Source organism: Phragmites australis, chromosome 21, assembly GCF_958298935.1.
Source record: "Phragmites australis chromosome 21, lpPhrAust1.1, whole genome shotgun sequence".
In the NCBI taxonomy this organism is placed as follows: Eukaryota; Viridiplantae; Streptophyta; class Magnoliopsida; order Poales; family Poaceae; genus Phragmites; species Phragmites australis.
Genome location: NC_084941.1, coordinates 25097089 through 25112747, shown reverse-complemented (window position 1 = coordinate 25112747; position 15659 = coordinate 25097089).

Genomic DNA, 15659 nt, shown 5'->3' with positions numbered 1-15659 from the left:
GGCTCCTCCTCGATCTGCAGATGGAGCTCAGCAGCTACCTGACGCGAAGCGAAGCCAGGCGGTGATGCCGCTCCGAGGACGTTGTCGATGGTGCGGTACCTCGGCTCGACGTCGTCGTTATCGGCGTCCCAGTACTCCTCCACGTTTGGAGGCGATGAGACGAACTCCGGCTGGGGCAGTGGAGGAGTCTGTGCAGCGGGCGACATCACAGGTGTGCCCGCCACGGGAGCGTCGGGGCTCGCTGGTGTGCCCGCCATAGGAGCCCCGGGGCTCCCTGCAGAGACTGGTGTCGCTGGGGGCTCTGGTGAGCCCGCAATGGTGTCGGTGTCGAAGCGTCCGACGCCCAGCTCCATCGCGTGGTACTCCACGACGAGGTCCGCACCGGCCTCCAGGTACTCGCCCTCATCCTTCCAGCTCCAGGACATCGGCTCGTCGAAGACCGCGTCCCTGGACACGACGGCACGACGCGTCGCTGGGTCGTAGAAGCGCCACGCCTTGGCGCCTGGCTCGTAGCCGAGGAAGACAACTGGAGTGCCGCGGTTGTCGAGCTTCTTCACGTGCGGCTTTGTCGCCTTGTCGTACGCCACGCACCCGAACGTGCGCAGGAAGTGGACATCCGGCCTACGCCCGTGCCAGGCCTCATACGGCGTCATGCCATCAACGGCCTTGGTGGGTGCCCGATTCAGCAGGAAGACGACGGTGGCGACCGCCTCGCCCCAGAACATCGCCGGCATGTTCCGGCTCTTCAGCAGACTGCGCGCCATGGTGACGACAGTCTGGTTCCGCCGCTCGACGACGCCGTTCTGCTATGGCGTGTACGGTGCCGTGTGCTGCCGCTCGACGCCGTGCTCGGCGCAGTACTCCTCGAACTCAATAGAGGTGAACTCACCCCCGTTGTCAGTGCGCAGCACGCGCAGACACCGGCCTGTCTCCACCTCCACCTTTGCCTGGAACTTCTTGACGGCGGAGAGCGTGTCGCTCTTGGCGGCGAGCAACGCCACCCACATGTACCTGCTCCGGTCATCAACCAGCAGAAGAAATTACTGCTTGCCGCCGGGTGTGGCCAGCGTGATGGGGCCGCACAGGTCGCCATGGACCAGGTCCAGCAGCCCCTCCGCCCGCCGCTTTGCCTGCGACGGGAACAGGCTCCTCTTCAGCTTGGTGGTGACGCAGTCGGCGCAGAGCTGGTGGACGTGCTCGACGTGGGGCAGTCCGTGCACCATACCCCGCTGCTCAAGCTTGCGCAGAGCGTCGAAGTGGAGGTGGCCATAGTGCTCGTGCCATAGCCACGCGCTATTGCTGGCGCGCGTGGCCAGGCAGAGCGGCCGCCCAATCTTCACGCGCAGCAGGTACAGCCGGTTCGCCGAGCGCTGGACTCGCGCGATCAGGCGCCCCTTGTCGTCGCGGATCTGGAGGACACCGTGCTTGGTGTGGACGTCGCAGCCGCCCTCGTCGAGCTGGCCGAGGCTGATGATGTTGGTGGTCAGCCTCGGGATGAAGTACACCCCCGTGAGCGGGAGGTGGTCACCAGTCCTGCCCTCGAACAGCACGGTGCCGGATCCCTCGATCGCGACCTCCGAGCCGTCGCCGAACTTGACGGTGCCACGGATCGCCATGTCGATGTCGATGAAGGCGTCCCGGCAGCCCGACATGTGGTTGGTCGCCCCGCTGTCGAGGTACCAGAGGCTGTCGTCGCGCTCCATCTCGCCATCGAGCTGCGCGAAGACCTTCCCCTCGACGACGCGTAGGGGCAGGCGCTCGGACGGAGATGGAGCCGCGGCGGCGGGTGGTGACGACGGCACGTTGGGGAAGACAGCGGCTCGGGCCATCAGCAGCACGGGCTCTGAGTCTTCTTTAGCTTGCGCGACATGGGCCTCGCCCTTGGGCTTGCTACGGCAATCCTTGGCCCAGTGGCCGTATTTGCCGCAGCGCTTGCACTGGTCGCGGTTGGGGGCCTGTCCTCTGCCGGACTGGGCCTTGCTACCGTCGCGCGGCCCGGAGTCGGTGCTCTCGCCCTTTCCGCGCCCACGGCCTCGCCCGCGGCCGCCGCGCTTCTTGCCGCTGGTGCCGCTGGAGCTGCTCCAACTGCCCTTCTCCTCGGACTCGCGGAGCTTAAGCCTGGCGAGCCACTCCTCTTCACAGAGAAGCAGCCGGCCCTGGTTGTCGAGGACAGGCGCCGGCTTGCGCCGTTGCTCGACGGCGCGCAACCTACCGGTCACCTCCTCGACGGAGATGTTGTTGATGTCGAGCAGGGTCTCGATGGAGATCGCCACCTGAGCAAGATGCTCTGGCACGACCTGCAGCATCTTCCGCACTACCTCGGCGTCGGTGACGTTGTCGCCGAGAAGTCGCAGATCAGCAGCGAGCCCGGTGATGCGGTTCGCGAAATCTTCCGCGTTCTCCGCCTCCTTCCACACCAGGGCGCTGAACTCGCGGCGGAGCTGCTGCGTGTTGGCCTCGCGCACCCGCTGGACCCCGACGCGGATCTACTTGATCGCCGCCCACGCCGCAGCTGCCGTCTTCCTTTCACGGAGACCGGCTAGCATGTTGGGTGGCATGGAACGCAGGATCGCGACGAGCGCCAGCCGGTCATGACGGTACAAGATCTCCTCGCCTTCCTCCGGCTCGACAGCGTACCACCACCCAGCCGCCTCCAAGTTCACCTGCATCAACATCGCCCACTCCTGGTAGTTGGTGCGTGTGAGCATGGGGAACTGAGTCCCGGCGGCGGATGTCTCCCCGATGGTGCGGTGGATCACGACCTCGCGGCACTCTCTGCACGGCGCTGGCGAGGGCGAGACACGGCGACCTCGTCGCCCTTCACGGCCACCGCCCGGCGGAGCGGAATGGTGGTCCATCCCTTCTCGTCACGGCTCTGATGCCAAATGTCAGCCGGAACTTCTCTCCGGCGATGATCGGAACTCCGGCGAGGATGAACCGATCACCACAAACTCTCAAGAACTCACAAAATCAGAGAATTGGACACTGGGATTTTTGGTGCTGCGCAACCGTGACAGCGTTTTCCTTGTATTTATACACAGGCTACGCTAAAACTGGAAAGCAAATAAAAGGTAGGAGACAGCCGAGCTAATCTCGCGCATTCCGCCATGCACGCCATGCGCGTCAAGGCCCTGAAATCATGCGCTACTCTAATTGAATTTGAAAAAACGAGCAGGAACTTCAGGATTACAGTTGTTGCTCACAGGCTGATGCGCTATGTCCCCCAGCTCCTCCTGATCCACCGGCAAGGTGTCTTTTGTTTTGTCAACTGGGAAGGCCACCACCTGATTAGAATCCAGCGGCTTCATCTTTGAGACCCGAGCAGCAGGTAAAGACAAATTACTCGGTGCCCGCCGCGGATTGAACGGGATTACCGCGATGAATTGAGAAGCACCCGAGAACATTGGTGACCGATCTAGGGAAGCCCCATCCACCTGCATCGAAACTGAATTTTGGTTTTTATTGTTAGATAAAGGAGCATTTTTTTAGCTTTCTTCTTGGTCTGGTCCCCGTGCCCCTCGGCTTCTTCCTCAAGCAGATCATCTTCATCATCGTTGAAGTCCCCATCCAATGGAGGGATGGTCAGACCGTCATCGGTTACGAAGTTCGGATCCTCGACAATAAAGGTAATTTCATACCCTGTCTGCCCAAAGACCACGTCTGTTTTGAGAGGTAGCAATTTGGCATCTATTAGATCCACCTGTACCCGAACTATGCCACGACGCCGCAAGCACTGCATATCTATGTCCAGCGGAACACCGAGCACAGTCCCAATGGCCCAGATGGCCAAATAATGCCTGTAAGCAGAGGGGATTTCCAAAACATGTTCCCAGACTCTTCGAAGTTGGTAGTGAGGTTCCGGTTCGTCGGAAGGCTTCCACTCTCCAATTGAGATGTAGGTCCGTGAGCCTTTAGACGGAACTCAACGTCAACTATCTTGCTAAGCTCATCCATATTTGGAAAAGCAACAAGAAAGCTATCCGCACCTTTAGGACTGGCCTCCAAGTTCCAATCTGGTCGGATCATGCGACGAAGCTCTTTTTGTAGTACTTCTGCAGTTAGATGGCCATCCGTCACCTTGACCAAAGCAGTTGGTGTCGCCTAAGGGACAACGCCTTTGTGACTTGACTCGGGCACTTGGAAGAAACCCAGCTTGTTCCCACCGAAGCCAAAAAGAGTCGCGTTGGGCTTTGGAAGTCTGAGCACAGGGCATTTGTTTGATAGGTGGTCGTTGTGCTTATCGCAGATGACGCAGTACAGCACTGCCTCACATGCATCCGAAGTATGCCCCTTCGTCTTGCATCGGAAACAAAACAGCTTCTTTTGCTTCGGAATGCCATCCTTCTCCACCGCCATGTTTTGTATATTGGAATGGAAATGGAATCTGGCCGAGCCACGGCCATGCCCCCCACCGGAGGAACGCGCCCCAAAGATGGAGCCACTCCCTCGAGATCGATCTACAGGACCGACGCCAAACGTGAATTGTTTGCCAAAGACCGCTCCAGGACCCGCGTGACCGCCAAAACCACCCATGCCTCCGGCCGCGTTGGCGTCCGCGAGCGTCCGGAAAACTGGCACCTTCCCTTGAGACTAGACAGAACGCACACGCGCCACCAAGAAGCCGGCCTTTCCACCGAAGCTCGTGCCAGCAGTTCCCGAAGAGCTGCCACTGTGTCCGCCGGCCAGCATACCAGCAGGATCACCTTTGCCTCTAGCCAGGCTGCTGGCCGGACCATCTCGTCCGCCACCGTCGCGGCCGTGGTGGCTGGCAAGATCCCCAGGCGGCACAGTAGCATGTCCGGCGTCTTTCGGCGCCCCGGAGCCATGTCCGGCCATCATAGCTTGTACGTAGGATTTGCTAAGGGGGAGCTGAAGAAAGGAGGAAGGTGTCTCTGCAGAGGTGCACCTCGTCTCCCAAAGAGTGCCGAAGATGTTCACCAGATCATGGCCAAAAGGAGTTTCCTTGTTTGCATCCACAGGAGGATTGGTTTCGAATTTTTCCTCCTAAAATGACGAGCTCATGCATGGAATCTGCCGATCTACATTTGCAGCCGTGTTTGTGATTGAATCCCACACATCAGGCATGTTGGTTAATTCAGTTTCATTCGTAGCAAATAAACGTTGAACCCGGATGGGTGCGTCCTGTATTTGCCAGACTCGCGCTCTGTCTGCGACGCGGAGTTCACGTAGTTATCTTCTCCGTCTTTCTCGTTTTGAGTCGTAGTGGAAGCTGGGCGCACCGCTTGTTCGATCGTGGGATGGCGCGATCTTGAAGGAGGGAGTGGCGCGTATGGCGCTGTGTTCTCTGTGGCCGAGAGCCACTCATTGCTTTGTATAAATTGAGAACAATAGAGTCAGAAAAGCAGCGCTGTGGCTGCACCAAAATACTTCACTGCGTTCGTGTGAGTTTGTGTTTGTGTTCACCGTTTTCCGGTCATCTTCCTCGTCTCCGGCGACGGGCGCTGGCAAGCGGGAGACCTCATCTGGTATCAGAGCCATCAGGTTCCGGCGGTGGACGCGTGATCGTGTGATCGCAGCTGCCTTCATGGATCGCCGACACCGATCATCGTCGCCCCGACGCGGAGGTCACGGCGGCGGTAGCACAAGTGGAGGTGGCGATGGCGAGCGCGGCCTGGTCATACACCGGGTGGTGAGGGAGGGCGGCACCGGGCAGTACCCGATGTTGTCTAGAACCAACTACTATTCATGGGCTGCGCTCATGAAGTTGAAGCTGCAGGCGAGGAGCCTGTGGACGGCGGTGAATGTCGGAACCACCGATTTCGCCGACGACCGGAACGCCTTGGAAGCCATCACGCTGGGCGTTCCCCCGGAGCTGCAGGGCAGCATTGCCAGCAAGCCCAACGCCAAGATCGCGTGGGACTCGCTGAAGAAAACTCATCTCGGCGTGGATCGCGTGCGCCAAGCGAGGGCGAATACGCTGCGTCGGGAATTCGACACGCTGAGATTCAAGGACGGGGAGACGGTGGACGATTTCGGCGTCCGCATCACCGACCTCTCCAACCAGCTCGAGGTCCTCGACGCCGGCTACACGGAGCCGGAGATCGTGTGCAAGTTTCTTCAGGCCACGCCACCGAGGTACTCGCAAATCGTGATGGCAATAGAAACTCTCCTGGATCTTGATAACCTGTCGGTGGAGGAGCTGGTCGGAAGACTCAAGGCCGCGGAGGAACGTCACGATCTCGGCGGTGGTGTGCGTTCCTCCACGGCGCGGCTCAATCTCACAGAGGAGGAGCTGGTGGCGCGGGTGGTGTCCCGGTTGCAACTCTCTGGCGAGGGCGCGTCCAGAGGTGGGCAGCCTCCATTCCCCAACCAGAGACGCGGTCGCGGCGGTGGCTCGTCCCAAGGTGGAGGGAGCAACTGTGGCTCCAAGTCATCCTCCGGCGGCAGCGACAAGAAGAAGAAGGTGATCGCCAGCGACGAGTGCAAATACTGCGGCAAGACGGGGCACTGGGCACGTGAGTGCCGCAAGAAGAAGCGTGACGAGCAGGCTCACGCGGCAGAGACGGAGGGCACGCTGTTGATAGGGATCACATCGATCTCTGTTGATTCTGCGCCCGCTCCAATGGAAGACGTGGTGGCACATGTCCAGATCGGAGATGGACGCGCCAGCGTACGCTGGACCTTCATCGATGAGGTGGCGAACTCGGCGAACTCTACAGCCCTCGTGGCGCTGGCAACACCCAGCGTCGCGTCCGCGTCATCTACGCCAAGCAAGGAGGAGCACATCCGGGAGGACAAGCTCTTCATTCAGCTCGGGGAGAAGAGCAGCGACGGGCGCACCCGGTGGATCCTCGACACAGGAGCGACGAACCACATGACCGGGGAGCGGTCTACTTTCTCCGACCTCGACACGGGCGTTCGTGGCACCGTCAGGTTCGGCGATGGCTCGGTCGTCAACATTGAAGGGCGGGGAACAATTTTGTTCAGCTGCAAGAACGGGGAGCACCAGAAGCTGGCCGACGTGTACCTCATCCCCAGGCTGACGGCCAACATCATAAGCCTCGGGCAGCTGGATGAGGATCGGTATAAGATCCTGATCGAGGAGGGCGTCCTGCGTATCTGGGATCAGCGGCGGCGCCTCCTGGCGAAAGTGCAGCATTCGGCGAACCGGCTGTATACTCTCGATCTCAACATCAGCGCGCCGGCGTGTCTCGCGGCGTACGGCGACGACGTCGCCTGGAGGTGGCACACGAGGTACGGCCATCTTGGTTTCCATGGGTTGAAGCTGCTGGAGAGAAGATGGGCACGCTGCGCACCGATCGCGGCGACGAGTTCACGGCGCAGGCGTTCGCCGACCACTGCGCAAATCAAGGAGTCCAGCGCCACCTCACTGCGCTGTACACGTCCCAGCAGAACAGCGTGGTGGAACGACGCAACCAGACGGTATTGGGGATGGCACGAAGCATGATGAAGGGGATGAACACGCCCGGATGGCTCTGGGGTGAGGCGGTGAGCACCGCCATCTTCGTCCTGAACCGGTCACCGACACGTAGCGTGGATGGGAAGACGCCCTACAAGGTCTGGTATGGCTCTAAACCGGCTGTGCACTTCTTCCGCACCTTCGGTTGCGTTGCCCATGTGAAGGTTGTTGGCGGGCATCAGCGCAAACTGGACGACCGCAGCACTCCGATGGTGTTCATCGGTTATGAGCCCGGCTCAAAGGCGTACAGGTTCTATAATCCGAACACGGAGCGTGTTAACATATCGCGGGATGCGGTATTCAATGAAGGAAGGGCCTGGAGCTGGGATGGCGAGGCGGCGGACGCATCGAACACGGCTCGGGGGGAGCCGTTCAGCGTCGAGTATGTGACGCTGTCTGCCCTGGGCGGCGGACACGCGCCGCAGTCACCAGCATCGATACCACCAGTGTCGCCGGCGCCCGCTACTTCAGCCTCGACACCAGCAACACCGGCGCAGGGAGCCACTCCGATTGGTTCACCTACACCGGGAACGCCCACAGGAGTGGAATTCGTGTCCCCGCCATCAGGAGAACTGGCGCTGGACGACGACCATGATGACGACGCGCCACTGCGTTTCCGGGCGCTGGACAGTGTCCTTGGGGACGTTCCAGTTCCTGGAGAAGCGGACAGGGAGCTTGGCGGGGAGCTGCTCCTTGCCGTCGATGATGAGCCAACCACATTTGATGAGGCGCACAGGGAAGAAGACTGGCGGAAGGCCATGCTCGACGAGCTGTCGTCCATTGAGCAGAACGACACCTGGACACTAGTCGACCTCCCGCCTGGACACCGCGCCATCGGACTCAAATGGGTGTTCAAGATCAAGCGCGACGAACTGGGAGCCATAGTCAAGCACAAGGCGCGCTTAGTGGCGAAGGGGTACGTCCAGAAGTCCGGCATCAACTTTGAGGAGGTGTTCGCGCCGGTGGCGAGAATGGAGTCGGTGAGAATGTTGCTCGCCGTTGTTGCGCAGGAGGGTTGGCTTGTCCATCATATGGATGTCAAGTCGGCTTTTCTCAATGGAGAGCTCGCCGAGGAGGTGCACGTGCACCAGCCGCCGGGTTTCATCGCGGCTGGACACGAGAAGAAGGTACTGCGCCTGAAGAAGGTGCTCTATGGGCTCCGTCAAGCTCCCCGGGCGTGGAACCAGAAGCTGGACGCCAGCCTGCGTGATCTTGGGTTCGCGCGGTGCTCCAGCGAACATGGCATGTACACCCGTGGCAAGGGGTCTTCACGGGTGGTCGTCGGCGTCTATGTCGATGATTTGATCATCACCGGAGCAAAGGAAGGCGGGGTTGACGCGTTCAAGGTGGAGATGCAGCGCCTATTCAGGATGAGCGACCTCGGATTGCTGTCTTACTACTTGGGCATCGAGGTGAAACAATCCAAGGCCGCCATCACTCTCGGCCAAGCTGCATATGCGCGCAGGCTGCTACAGAAGGCAAACATGGCTGGGTGCAATCCCTGTCACACGCCAATGGAGGTACGCCTGAAACTGTCGAAGGACGGGACGACGGCGGAAGTCGACGCCACCGAGTACCGCAGCCTGGTGGGCAGCTTGCGGTATTTAGTTCACACTCACCCGGACATATCTTTCGCGGTGGGGTTTGTGAGCCGTTTCATGGAAAAGCCCAGGCAGGAGCACATGGCGACGGTGAAGCATCTGCTCCGGTACATTGCCGGAACGATCAATTTCGGCATCATCTACCCCAAGCTGTCAGGCGGCGACAACAATCTGATCGGGTACAGTGACAGCGATTTGGGGGAAGACATCGACGACAGGAAGAGCACGACGGGCATCATCTTCTTCCTCGGGCAAAAGGCGGTGTCCTGGTAGTCCCAGAAACAAAGGGTGGTGGCGCTCTCTTCCTGCGAGGCGGAATACATCGCCGGCGCTGCAGCAGCATGTCAGGCGGTGTGGCTCGCGAGGTTACTGAAGGATGTCACTGGGAGCGATCCTCAGGCGCCTCAACTGAAGATGGACAATATGTCTGCAATCGCACTCAGCAAGAACCCCGTGCTGCATGATCGAAGTAAGCATATCGATACGAAATTTCATTTTATTCGTGAGTGCGTAGACAAGGGCAGTGTCTTGCTGGAGTTCGCGAGCTCACAGGAGCAGCTTGCCGATCTGATGACGAAGGCGCTTGGGCGATCAAGGTTCTGCGAGCTTCGGGAAAAGATTGGCGTGGTCAATTTGGGCTGAACCGAACTGAATTAGGGGGAGATTGTTGGTTAATTCAGTTTCATTCGTAGCAAATAAACGTTGAACCCGGATGGGTGCGTCCTGTATTTGCCAGACTTGCGCTCTGTCCGCGACGCGGCGTTCACGTAGTTATCTTCTCCGTCTTTCTCATTTTGAGTCGTAGTGGAAGCTGGGCGCACCGCTCGTTCGATCGTGGGATGGCGCGATCTTGAAGGAGGGAGTGGCGCGTATGGCGCTGTGTTCTCTGTGGCCGAGAGCCACTCATTGCTTTGTATAAATTGAGAACAATAGAGTCAGAAAAGCAGCGCTGTGGCTGCACCAAAATACTTCACTGCGTTCGTGTGAGTTTGTGTTCGTGTTCACCGTTTTCCGGTCATCTTCCTCGTCTCCGGCGACGGGCGCTGGCAAGTGGGAGACCTCAAGGCATTCCAAACTTGACTTGATTAGCTTCTCCAAGGATAAAATCACTCAAGACCATTACCGGCTTAGGACGAGAGAATCTTTACAGTACACCATGATACTAAATGGTGGAGAGTATTATTGTTATGATTCAACCGTCCATTTTAGTAGGTATTATTGTAATTATCTTGGTACCCTTAGGAGTAATTATATCATTGACTGACTAGATTTCAGACCTTCGCCAGCCATCATCGACCGGCCGACGGAGGGTGGAAACCCTAATAAATGAAATGAACAGAACAAGTGAAAGCTTATCCGAAGAATAAACTAGCATTTTGATCTTCCCTAATTAAACATATAATTTACAAATTTATCATGAGTTTTTTCCAATCCTACCCTTATGATACCCATGATATTCTTTAATGATATCCATGATACTGGTGGGCTATAGAGTATCATTGGGCCAATCTAAATCATCGGATGAAGGAAATGGACAGCATGTACTCATTTAGGTGTACTGTAAAAGTTTTCTAGGACGAAGCTTTGGCAGAGGCCCTCGCCAAGGGCACATGAGCCAACCGCAACTTTTTCCGCGTCCGCGCCGAAAATGAAGGGTCAAAGTGTAAAATGAAGTACCTGAAGTATTACGGAGCCTGTGAAGAGTCAAAGTGTGGATTTTGTGTCGATGAGAAATGGTCTGATTTTTTCTAGCAATTCCTTTCTCCTTTTTTGTCGGAATATTTTTACAGTAACTCTGATCTTCTTGCTTGAACTGTGCATACAGAAATAGCAATTTCATCAGGAAATGCAAGAGAAAATCTGTTTGGCAGAGTTGTGAGAGTGGAAACTTAGTACCTCATCGCTTTCTTCCGCTTCTTCATTTTCTTCCGCTGCTCTTGTTCTGTATTACAGTCTTACAGAGGACCACTTCCTCTATCATACTTTCTTCTCGAACTCTTCGTATTTCCAGACTTGGGTGACGGCTACGACCCCTGGATAGTGTTTCCCGAATGGCAGCCTCTGCATTCTCCACCACACGGCGACTGACATTGAAACAGATTATCTCAATATCCACATGCTTCAGGGAACACAGGTCCTCCAACCCAAAATCGAAACCTTGATTTACATCTTTTGTCCGTGAAGCTTAACCCTTTTCAGCATTTTCATGGCTGCAGATTCTGGTGCAAATGTCTTTCCCATAGCATTAATAGCCAAATAAAAGCTAGTTAGATCTTGAGGACTTTTACGTGCACAACAATTAATATGGACCATTTAATTTCTCGATCGGACGGTTTAGATCAATATAATGATACTCTTATCGTCTCATGTATCGTGGTATCATCTATAGGTATTATGGGTATCATAGGGGTAATATTGGAAATAGAATGAATGATAAACTTGTAAATAATTGAATTTAAAAAGGACAAAATAGTAATCATAATTTGGAATCGTTTTTTTACGGATTCATATCATTGGTTCATTATACGCTAGGTTCTTCATCTAGGGTTCTTCAGATAATGTGGAGGATTTCATGTCGTTTCAACTTTCACGGTGATGGCGGAGGCGAGCTTCGTGGTTGACGTCGATGACATCGACGGGGGCATCCGTGGGCAGCTCGCGTCGGAAGCCTACCTCTCCTCGCCCTCCATGTGCGCTTCCCTCATGTCGCCGTCCACGTCAGCCTCTGTTCCGGCTCCGCTTCATACTCCGCGTGAGAGCCCCTCCCCGATGGTGACTGCCACGCCCGCCGCCACTTCCTCCACCTCACAGCCGGTGCGCGTCGTGCTGCGCATGCGCCCGTTCCTCCCGTCGGAGGCTGGTTCGGCGCCCTGCGTCTCCCTCCTCGGCAGCCACCCTGGCGGCGAGGTCACCGTCCAGCTCAAGGACCAACACACCAGGTTAGCGCTGATGTTGTGAAAGGGAAGCTTAACCTCATTGATTTGGCTGGTATCTCTCTGGAATGCGCTGCACATGCTTAAAGCTTTATCCCTCTAGTTTAACTCATGTCGTGATTGATTGTTCTTTCTAGGTAGCGAGGGCAACCGAAGGGCTTTCAATGAGGGGATTGTCACACTCAGTTTTCAAGGAAACAAATCAGATGTATTCCACATGTATGACAGGATCAAGTTTCCATACATGTAGTGACATCATCAGTGATAACATAAATTATGTCATTAAATAACGATAATATTCCTTACAAAAGGATCCTCAGGTCTAAAAGAAAAACACTAAAAGATCTTCAAGCGGCAGCAGGACTCCCATCCATCCACAGGCGTTGTCCGGGGGAACACCAGCCTATGGCATGGTCTTCAGAGCGACGCCTTCCTTCACTTAGAACTCAGCACCATCATCCGGTAGGTCTTCGAAAGCTTCGCCTTCTGAGCAGCATCCGAAACTTAGGAGAAGGCAAGCTTGAGTACACAGAGTACTCAGCAAGTGAGGGAAAAACATGACATGCATGCTTATGTCAAGGAAAAGCTTGACTCGGGATAATTGCGACTATGCCAAACTAAACTAGGACTCAAAAGACTTAGCAACCTAATTACTAGGTTATAACTCCAACAGTAAAGGAACATAACTCATCGGATTCCATCCGACTACCAGACTCACCAGATATCCCATATCCGGCTACCGACTCATCAGGGGTTCCACCACCCGACTACCCAAACCAACCACTCAGAAACCCCACTAATTATGAAGAAGTCCAAGCCCGCTCTTAACCGTGAGCACGGCTGATCGATCAGTTTTACAATCTGCAGAGTTCGCACATTTTACCCACGAGTCGTGATTCCTGTTTTGCTTCACACTTCCGGGGTGCAGAGCCGGGGTCTCACTACAAGGCCGTTACAAAGCGCCTCCAAATCTATATGCACCCACTAAGGTTTCACCGCTAACAGGGATTCCATCCACTGCAGAGGCCCCCTCTTGTGCTACTTAACCATCCACTAGTGCATACAGAATATGAAGGGCAACTAATTATTTGGCCAGGCTGTACCCATATAGGCCTTGTGGTTGTGCTGTTATGCCGGGTAACAGGCTTCACAAACCAGTCCTTAGGATTCTACACAGGAACAAACACAACCCTGCTGTGCAGCTCCACCTCAAACTAGCCATCCAGTTGGGATCTCTATACCAAGTTACTACAAGATTACCATACACAATTTCTTGTTACATAAATATTAGTCAAGATTAATATTTACTCCAACCCTGACAGCACTAGCATAGCTACCTATTTTATTTCCCATGACCCTTCAAAAGCTACAAGGAATTGTCACACAAATTCTAGTATAACCATAACCATGGGATTCCATATTAAACAAGCATGCATCTAGGGAAAATAAAACTACAATATTCTACAATGGTGTCAAAGTGGTCAAGAACACTTGCCTTCGAATGCAGGTTGCTCAAAGTCTCCGAAGGACTTGTATGAACTGTACAATGAAGATGCCATCGACGTGTCTATAGTCAGAGCGTGGACTCTGTAAGTGACTTATGCATATAAATCACGTTATATGATCTTGTACCATGGAATTGCATGACTAACTTCTCTATTTCATAGAATGGAGATCCAAGCATGCAAACAAAACTATCATAAAAAAATAGGATTCATCGATCATGGACTTGTGAACCAGAAACTTGTAAGTGAGAGTCCAGACTTCACCGAGGACTACATATTGAAGTGTCTGTTTCACCACCAATACAAGACATACATACTCTTACCCTACAGCTATGAGTACGTGCTTGCGTGCCAGGGGGTTCTGCTTTTATGGGCAACTCAATTCTAGTACTAATTTACTGCTTTCATTGGATCCTCCTTGTCATCCACCCGGACTTGAGCAAGATTGTTGTCTTGGACTCGCAAAAGAGAGATCAGACGACTTTCCAACACCTCATCAACATGCTAAACAGGTAAAGTCGATCATTTAATCTTCTCAACGATTGCATCTATGTTTAATTGGTATTCATATTCATGTACAAGGCGTACACAAGATAGTGCAAAAAGAGTATTATCCACTTTCCATTCAGGAATGAGTATTATGTAAAAACCGACTTTGCAGTACGTAGGGAAAAACCCTGACTTGCATTTTCTCTTAAATAAAAAGGTTCAATTCATTCCACTAACGAATCTATTCCTCTTGAAATGTATGAGGCAACCACAAGGCAACAATCTTTGTGGGTTTTATGTTATGACTTTCATTCACGTATTAGGCCCAACGGAGATGATGTCAAGCACAATGATCTTGAGGTATGAGATTACATACTGATGCCTTCTTTTCAATTTCTATACGTGTTCAAGGACTAATTTTTCGATTCTTCAAACGCAGCGCTCCAAACTAAGCACAATGTGTTACAACCTGCAGAAATACATACCATTCAAGACCAGATCGTCGGGTTCTTCATGGAACATGTTATCAACCCAAACGGTGAGTTTCATGAACCGATCATGCCAAAGACGCGTCAGAGGCCTTCAAATGATCACTCCGTACCTTCTAGCATAGAGTACGCGACAAGGAGGAAGTCTACCAGGGGGTTAGACGGCCTACATATAGCTAAATGACACAATTTTAATGAAGGACATTAATTACTATGTATTAATAAAGGCCATAACTTACTATGTATTAATGAAGGTGTATTTATTATTGATTTACATTACATATGTGTCTCATTGTATGCATGTCATCAGTGCACCTAGTCCGGAGGATCCTATTGTGGCCTTCGACCTACTTTCGGAGCAAGAAGAAGCTACCCGTAAACGTGCCCAGGAGGAGGAGGACGAGAGGCTGGCCCGTCAGCTGTCTGCTGCCGAGGAGAAAGAAGCAGCGTCTCGTAAGCGTGCCCAGGAGGAGGAGGACGAGAGGGTGGCTCGTCAGTGCGCTGTGGATGAGCACGAGAGGGTGGCCCGTCAGTGCGCTGCGGAGGAGGCCGAAGGCTCAAACCGTAGTGGCGTTTAGGCGTCGGACTACGATGTCTTTGACATGCCGGCGTGCCTGGAGGAAAGAAGACTCTACAGTCGATCAGGAGTGGCCGGGTCCTCCGCTCCACCACCATCGGCCCCTCAGCGTCCCCGGACGTACACACACCATCAGCCGTTCGTGCGGGGACACGGTCTTCATTGTGGAAGAGGTAGAAGAGGGATACTGGACTGGCTCAACTCGACCGACTTTTCGGGGGGTGATCTGTGAAAAATATTATGTATATATGTGTGACATGAATTACTATGTATTAACGAGGGTGCCTTCATTATTGATTTACATTAAATATGCCTCATTGTATGCATGTATTGAGAGGGAGAGACATGGAGAGATCGAGGAGAGAGGGAGGATAGAGAGAGGGAGGACAGGGAGGAGAGGGGAGGGGGGGGGCAAAATACTGCCAGCCGAAACCACCAGCCGACAATGATACCCATGGAAGCCCTGCTAGCTAAAGCCTTTAGCCGGTAGTGATACCCCACTTCAGTGCCGGTCCCCAGAGCCGGCAGTGATAGTCCCCGACTATCACTGCCCGTTACCCACTGCCAGCTCCAAAACCGGCAGTGAAGAGGGTTTCTGTATTAGTGTATATGAGACCCATTGTTA